This window comes from Populus nigra, chromosome 10 (genome assembly GCF_951802175.1).
Source record: "Populus nigra chromosome 10, ddPopNigr1.1, whole genome shotgun sequence".
Classification (NCBI taxonomy): domain Eukaryota; kingdom Viridiplantae; phylum Streptophyta; class Magnoliopsida; order Malpighiales; family Salicaceae; genus Populus; species Populus nigra.
The window spans coordinates 2,341,075-2,350,129 of NC_084861.1; the positions used below are offsets into that span (position 1 = coordinate 2,341,075).

The 9,055-nt window shown below is 29.5% G+C and overlaps 1 long non-coding RNA gene across 3 annotated transcripts; it reads left to right on the forward strand.

Annotated features, from left to right (window-relative positions):
• The first annotated feature begins 5,019 nt into the window (after nt 1-5,019).
• Nucleotides 5,020-8,521, forward strand: LOC133705586 (uncharacterized). 3 transcript variants are annotated; one of them, XR_009844312.1, is made up of 3 exons: nt 5,062-6,843; nt 7,281-7,962; nt 8,109-8,521. It is a non-coding gene; the product is annotated as an uncharacterized LOC133705586 (long non-coding RNA). The 3 variants fall into 3 exon arrangements; XR_009844311.1 differs by having other exon boundaries at nt 5,063-7,401; nt 7,504-7,962; XR_009844310.1 differs by having other exon boundaries at nt 5,020-7,962.
• The last annotated feature ends 534 nt before the right edge of the window (nt 8,522-9,055 follow it).

Consider the following 9,055-nt stretch of genomic DNA (forward strand, 5'->3'; position numbering starts at 1 on the left):
GATGACTGATGTAGTGGGACAATAGATAGGTTACAAAGTTGGCTGCAATATGAAAACATGGTTGTCGGGTGTTATGTTAGATTTATAATAAGTTCAAGTTTAATGCTGATTTTGTTAGCTTCATGATTTGTTAAATTTTTAGATATTGATTGCTCTGTTCAGTTAAAATTATTATGTGTTTTTGCAAAACCTTTTCCATGGAAATATTTGATGTTGAATAAATCGAGTAAAACTGATCAATTGGTCCATTACAGTGTAACTATATGAACCATTGGTCCATTATGATCTGCTATAAACCATTGGTCCATTACAGTGTAATTATATGAACCTAACATGATGCTCAACTTCTGCTTGATTCACTAGAAGGTTTTTTTCTTCCTTTTGCATTAACTGGCATAATAGTGGACAATTGGGCAGAATAATGGGTTTTTTTCTTGCTTTTGCAATTGAATGTGTTAGCTACTTAACTTTAACTTTAACTTTAAGATTCATGTTGTTGTTTTTGTAATTTCAGATGGATAATCAACATCAAAACCTTCATGGATTATATTGAAAATTCTGAGATAATTGAGTTAGGTAATTTCTTTTATAAATTTAAATGTAGTTATTTTATAATATCATTTATTTACATATGTTTAATCTAACATTTTAATTTATGTTTTTGTAAAATTTGGTGACAGTTTAAGAATCTCCACTGATTGTTTGTAGGTTATATTGATGATGTTGGTGCAATCCTGAAATATATTTGTTTTAGATAATTAATTTACTTTACCTTGTTAATTCATTTTAAAATTTTGCACTATTAATTTTTTTAATAGTCGAACTCTAATATGTTGCTAATTTGCTAGTGTTTCTTTATAGTATTATCCTTGCTGGATCTTTTAGCTTTTGTTGTTGCTAGAAGTTTTGGATGCAGCTGTAGTGTTGGTGCTGGATTTTTCTTCTTCAAATTATGCTGGATGTTTATGATAATTTATTACTGGTTGCTAATGTATTTGTTTGCTAATGTAAACTTTTTTAGTGTGAACACCTCTTTTAATTTGAGGTGCCCAAATTTGATCATGCATCTTGCATATTGCATTGATTTGAATTTTCATAGCCTCTATTTTTGCATATTAAAGATAGCAAGATGTGAAGCATTTCAAATTTATTGTTACTATAAGCATTTCAAAAAAATATCAATTAACAAACTAAACCAAATTAGAAATTTTTAAAGAGTTTTGATTAAAAAGCCTATAAATTTAGCCCAACAAGAAAATTTAAAGGTTCAATTTAATGTAAGCCCATTAAAAAAAAATTCAAAAAAACCTATTAATTTGATGATTAGGTTTCCCAGTTTTAAAGCTAAAAAACTAAATTTAACTGAATTGAACTGGTTCGGTTTGAACCGGATTTCAGTTTAGTTCAATTTGAATTTTTTAAAATTTAAGTTAATAGATCCAATTGGTTTTTATAGTTTAAACCAAACCGAACTATAAAAAGACCCACATTAAACTGTGGCCACAAGACAGCACACAGCCACAGACCTAAATCTCAGCCATAAAATTCCATATTAATGGTATTTCTCTGTACGACCCCTTCTCAAATGGACCCAAAAGTGCAAAATAAAATGTCATCATCGCCAACCACCATTCCTTAGCAACAGCAGCATTGATTGGGTTGGATAATTGGAGAACAAGAAACGGATTTTAAAAAAAAATAATTAGCATGGTAAAATAAAAGTTTTGACAAAATAATATTATTTTAAAAAAATAACATACTTTTATCTTATTATGCTTTTAAAATGAGATATTTAATAAATATTACTATTCTGAAATATAACAACTATTTTGTTGTGCTTAAAAATAAATAACATTTAAATATGTTGCGCTTTTAAAGTATGATAACTTAACATGTAGTCTTATTGTCAATTTTTTAGCTTAATCAGTCGACCGGTTGGTCCAATTATATGAACTGGTTGACTGTTTCATACAGAAAGCTTGTTTTTATAGACTTTTTATTCTGAATATGTTTTATGAGTATCAATGATGCAGTCAGTTTTGCGATAACAGATGATTTTGAGCGGTTAAATATGAGTATGTCGTACCTAGATGTGGATTTGTTCCAAATAAATTACGTGGATAGTTTAACAAATATATTTTTGGATCAATGAGACACATTTAAGCTCAAAAAAATGTTTGGTCACACTAGACTATAACGATGGCTAAAAAAAGACATAATATTTTATCCGACCTTTGGATCGCACTTAAATTTCTATCGGAATTTTCAAAGGCCGTTTTCCTTTAAGTAGCCATGTAATTGTTACTCCGGCTGTCGATTTTGATAGTTTTATGATTTTTTTTTTATAAACTGGTTGACTAGTTTAACTGACCATTAAAAATCAGATAACTTGTTAATTCTGAATTTAATTGATGTCATGGCTGTGAAATGCGACATCAATTAAAATTTTATCGCAGTTGAAAACCACTATATTTAATTAAATATCACAGTTAAAAACCATAATACCTAAAAATATACTATTTTACTAAAAAATTTTGCTACCGTGTTAATTCATTTTATTTGTTTTTGGTTAGTTTGAATGATAATTGCCCAATTTGTTCAGGATGAAGGAGCGAACCATCATACATCAACCAAATATCCATGCCGGCTTACCTATTTATTTTTGTGTTTTATAAGCGTTTTTGAAAAAAATTGAATTTTTTTATTTGCTTTAAATTAATATATTTTCGGTATTTTTATATCATTTTGATGCGCTGATATCAAAATGATTTTTAAAAAATAAAAAAATATTATTTTAATATATCTATAAATAAAAAGTATTTCGAAAAGCAACTACAACCACGCTTGAAATTATTTTATATGTTTTACCGTAGACACAAGTAAAGACTAATTAAGGTTGTTCCTTAACCAAATAAATAGAAAAAAAAACCTAATGTGGTTATTTTCAAAGTTATTAAATCCAACTTCCAAAATCCAGGTTACAGATTATATTATATGAGTTAATTTAAATTTATCGGAGTCTAATTAAAAAAATGTCGTTTCAAGAATTGTTTTTTAAAGCAAATTGGTTATTTTTCTATATGTTATTTGTTTATATTGAACTTTTTTTTTTGTAGTCACTATATTCAATCTCTTTTTATTGGATTTTACCTTATATTCAATGGCTTTGTAATTTTTTTTTTATTAATGAAATTTCATTGTTAAAAAAAAAAAAGTTTCATTGAGTGTTGTTTCCTCTACTGTTATTAAATTATTTTCATTGAATTGCCCAGATTTTAAATTAAATCCTATGAGTAAAGTGTTGATGTTTTATTTTATATTACATTTGCTTTGGAGATATTTGAAATGTAAATAAACATTACATTTAGGATTTAATTCAATGAAAAGCTGAATATATAAAACCATTCGTGTAAAAGTTTTTTAAATTTGAAATTTGCTACCACTACTTTATATTATTTAACCGTTCAATTAATTAAAATTATGTTAAATAATTATATTAATTAAAATCTTAAATTATTAAATGAGATTTTTTAATGATTTATAAATTAAAATAATTTCTTTTCTACTTAAACATTAGGATATTAACTGTAAATAAACTACTTCAAGTAGGGCTTTAATGCTATATATGTTTTTTTCAACCTATGCCCATTAACTTTATAATTTACAAAAAACATATATTATTATAGTTGTAAAACCAATACTATCTAGATGGTTTGACCTAGACACCTTGAGTTAAAAAAAATAAAATTAGAAAAAGGAAAATATTTAATTGACCTGATCAAAAACATGTGATGACTCACTGACTTAGTTAACTCAGATTAACCTGGTTAAAACTTGATTTCTAATTCGTTGATTTTTTTTATAAAACATAAGTTAAAATAATGTTATTTGGTTTTTTTTAAAATAATTAAGCTCAATCCCCTAATTAGTAACTCAAGCCTTATCTTGAATCGACAATCAAGTTATATCATATAGCACATTAAACACTAAAACCTTAGATGAAGATTCACCAATCAGTACCATATTAGTTATGGTGCTCCCATTTCGTTGTGTGATGAATCAAATTGTTTTTCAACACAAAAAATGCTAGTATTGTTCATGATTTTTTATTTCATAAGAAAAAAATTGAATTGCAAACTAATAAGTTGATATATACACTAAATAAAATAAATTGAGAACTATATTATATGTTTTAGTAAATTCTAACAAATATGTTGATTCAAATTAAATACCGAGTATGTTTATAAAAATCAAATATTAAGTTGAAAAGTTGATATAAAAATGCTATTAAAATATTTAATGCTATTAAGATATTTAATCTCATATATAGTAGGAAACTCTTTTAATTTTTTATTTAATTATCCAAGAATAAAATTGTTTTTTTTGTTAGAAAATAAATAATTTAAACTTCATTCAGAGAAATTCTAGTATAATTCCTCATTTTTGTATTAATATATTTTTTCAACAAAAATATGACTTTTTTTTTAATCATAGATTCTTAATTTGATAAGAAACAAAAGGAATTATACACACACACATATATTTGATTGTTGTTGTTCAATATTAATAAGCAAATTATTATTAAAATTACATGTATCATACTAATACATGATTATATATAAAACAATTGATAATATCATCAAAAAGCTTTTTTAATATTTTAAAAAAACATAATGTTTTTTTTTATTAGAAGCAAAATTTTATAATAAAAAGCAAAAATGATTAAAATAAAAACTTGTTAAAAATTAAGCAATTTAAAACAATAAGAAAAATATATTTTTTGAATAAATTCAATTTCTTTATTAACATATAGTGAAGGTATGCTACGTAAAAATACATTTAATGATTGTCAAATAAGTTTAAAATAATATATGCAATTGAAATCTAAAAAAAATAGTAAATGTAATAAAATCATATAAAAAATTTATTTAAAAAATTTTAAAACCAAAATTTCCAATTTAAATGAATAATCATGTTCAATTTTTTATTTATTATTATTTACGCTAGAGAGAGAGAGAAGTGAAGATAACGCAGAGAATAAAAAGAGATTGTGTTCTTATTTATATGATAAATCCCATTCTCCCCTTCTCTCTATATATTTCTCTCTCTAGCATAAATAAAAATACACTCTTTCTGTCTCACGACTAATAGAACTCAGTTCTTTTTATTTTTTTTTATTTTTCTAGTTTGGAGATGATCTAAGCTTCTCTATTGGATTTGCAATAACACCCACTTTTTTATTAGTTGTGTAATTATGATTTGTTTTAAGCTTATTTGTTGGGTGTGTGTTTTGATAGTGTCATTCTCTTGGACTCTTTGAATTTTGTCCATGGTGTCTGTCAAATGATTGAATCTATGGGGATTCTTGAGCAGATGAAATAAGAGGATATGGGTATGATTTAATAATTGTTTTTTGTATTTTCTTTCAATCTAATTTGATTCGTGGGTTTTTCATGTTTGGTGACTTGGTTAATTGGGTTTTAATTTGTTTCATGCTTTTACTAGTGAGTAGTTTTGATTTTGAGTTCGATAAATTGCTGTGATTATTGCATGATCTGGGATTAAAACAAAAACACTCTTTCTTTATCTGGGGATTTTAGTTTAATTTGATTTATGGGTTTTCTTATAATTAAGTTTTAATTTTTTTCATGCTTTTATTAATAAGTAGTTTTGATTTTGGTTTGATGAATTGCTGGGATTATTTCCTGATCCGGGGGATTAAAAGAAAAGGACACCTGTTTGATCTTCGGGAGTAAAATAAAAAGACACCTGTTTGAATGGGAGGTAGTGAAGCACCATCACAAACCCCAGATCTTTTAGTAGAGAAGGTAATTGTCCAGTTTTAGATTCTGGGACCTGCGTGAAATAACATATAGTTCTGGTATTGATCTGGGACGCTGGTGAACTTGAGAGTTGAGAGCCTTTTTGGGCCTTTTAGGTTTTGGTTTCGTCATGAACTCACGGGGCCCATGGGGAGGGCATCCTTTTTTCTGTTTAAAAACGAGATACTCAAGATGGAGCAGATTGCAGTGATCTGGAGAGAAACAATGAGAGCGACCTTTGTAGATGAGATGATTGGGCGAAAAGCCTTTTTAGGGCTTCTGCAGCCGCTTTTCACCTTCAACAACAAATGAGTATTGCAAACTTTCCTGTTTTTATTTTTACTGCTCAATCTTCCAGTTCCAAATTCTCATACCCTAACTTGCACTGCTTCTGCATCTAGCATTAGATTTAATTGTTTTTTTTTTTTTTTGCTATAAAAAAACGGTGTGTCTGGTGGTAATACCAATCACAACTGTTTTAGATGACTTTATATCATTCAGTCAAGATGGTTGGCTTGAACCTAGCCCATCCATGGTGAAATTTGGCTGGTTATTAGGGTGGATTATGTGGAAGAAACAGTGTATTTAGTTAAAATATAATGGTCAACCAAGGTTGCGCTTCTGGCTTTCATAGTCATAACATCTTGATCAATGGCCATTGTAAGAGTAGAAGGATCCATGAAGCAATAACTCTCTTTGCTGAAATGTGCGACCAAATAGACTCTTGATATTTCATTCTTACAGTGCCCATTGATTAAGATGTTATAACATTGTTCTCAAAGGATTTCTTCTCAAAAACTGCACATCATGTGTTGTACAAGATCTCAACGAAATGGTTGATAGCAGATCTCTATGTATTCATCCGCAGTAAGCATGCTAATGGATCTGGTATCAGATGGAACAATTATACTGTGTTTCTGTGATGAGGTTCTCAAAATGGGAATTTCAATAGAAATATCATTTTCAGCCCAGCAGTGCTGTGGTGGTCTTTCCTCAAAACAGTTAGGCTGCTATAACTCATGTAAGTTATTGTTACCCAATTTTCCACCTTAAGAACAGTACAATCTACTATTTCCTCTTCATATGGTGACATTTCTTGGCTCTAGGTCATGCTGTAGGTTCTACTGTACATGTAGTAAAAAGTGATCAGTTATTAGATTCTGTAATAAAAGTGGTAAAGGTTTATTGTTGTTGTTGGTTGTTTCTGATAAATTTTCATGTTTAAGTACTCTTAAGGGTTTATTTTGGGGACTACTTTTGTCGAACTTGAAAGAAAACAACCTCTGCCAATTCTCTACACTTCTCCTTCGATCTTGATCTCTTGGCTTGTTTAAGTTACGAAGATTGATGATTTAATGATGACATCTGATTCTGTTGATTGGGGTTTCCTTTTCTATTTTATTTTAGCCTCTTGAATTCTTTTTGAAGTTTGATGATCGAGACCATGTTGCTTTACAGAATACAGATTCCCACTTCTGTATCTCAATTACTGTGTCCTGGTGAGATACTTCTCATGTGTGAAGAGATTAAGTCAAGTTCAAGAAGAACCCCTTTCCCCTTGTGATTGTGTGGTCGTCATGTAAATTCTCTCAAGAATTCTTGTCAATAATTTCATCTTGTCATGTGAATTCGCATCTCAATAATTCTTCCCTAACTTATTTAATCTCTGATACTGTTCTAGTGCTCTTGATACAAAGAAGTGTTTGGGCTGTATTCAGCACCTGTGGTAATTCTATTACTTGGTAAGGATTGAACGAAAACTGCAAAAAGAGAGATTTTTGTGCTGTCATGGATCCAAAACTGACTATAGGAGGTTAACAAGTCAAGATTCAAGAAGGTTTTCTTATCTGTTAAACCTCATGCTGTTCCTTGGTTGCTGTCAAATTCGATGCCTGCTGCTTGCAAGCCTTTAAAGCTGAAATTTAAGCTAGAATTCAGAGCTGGAGCTCTAGTTACTTCTATTTTGTGTGGCATGTTACTGTGTGGCATCCCTGTTGTATAGCATTCAAAATTTGTATGCTTTCAAAGAATATAAGCAAAGAAATTGAGGAAATGGTAACAACTTCTTATGAAAAGGAGAGGGCACTACAGTCTGCAGCGATAGGATAATGAGTTTCTGCCTTTTTATGCACATGAATCGGTAAATTTCCTGATGACTTCATTGTTTAATTTGGTTTTTGATTTCTAGAATCTGCTTTAGAGCATTATCACACCTTTTCTTTTGTTCTCCTTAAAGGTGGAATATTAGAGAGACATTTATAATCAATTGTGAGCTTTGTTTGGCAGGTCCCGAGAGCTGATGGTATCAACAGCATTAGATCTATGATGCAAATTCTAGTGATCAAGACTGGAGCATCCAGAGCAGAATTAGGCAGAAGGAGTTGACTGAATCTAACAACGTGTATAGGGGTGATAAGGCTAAGGAGTTTGCTGAATCAAATTCGTACTCTGTGTAGGCTAAAGTTCCAGCCATTTATGTTGGAAAGATATCCAATAATTTATGTCAATTTTATTGGATTATCATTCAAGTGGTAGTATTAACTGATGTTTTTCTTATCTGTTAGTTATTAGCAGGAGTCTAATTATTTAGGGTTATTTGTAAAACTATATATAGAAGATTAGTAGTTCCTGTAGAAAATGTTGTAATGAAAACCTATTTGTTATTTAGTGTGATTCCAATATTGGAGTGATTTTGTTGAGTGGTATGAGCCTCCTTGTTTTTTATTCCTGGAACTCTTTGTTTGCAATAAAACTATCATATTTATTTCTTTCCTGTCAATTAATTATCTTTTCTGTACAACTGAGTGTTGAACTGAGTTTACTTTGTTTACATGTAATTGTTTCAATCCATAATGTCTTTGGCGTTAATTGATATCAGAGCATGTTTCGAATCCATTATTCTTTTTATGCTTGGTACTTGCAGTGGACAATCCTATAAACCAGGGATTGCAGGATCATGGTCTTTCCCAACCCAACTTGAACTCTACACAACAAACACTTCCACTAAATGACCCTACCTTAATGTTTTACCAGTTTCAACAACAAATGGAACTTGTTACTCATACCTTGGGAACTATTGTTGGTTGTTTGGATGTCACAGAGAAGTGTTACTGGATATAATAGCAGGGGTGGACTGAGACAGAATTAGTAGGGAGATGTGGGTGTAGGTGAAGAGGAAATGGGAGAACATTTGGGTGGAGGTAGAAACAGGGAAAATGAGAAGGTTATGAATA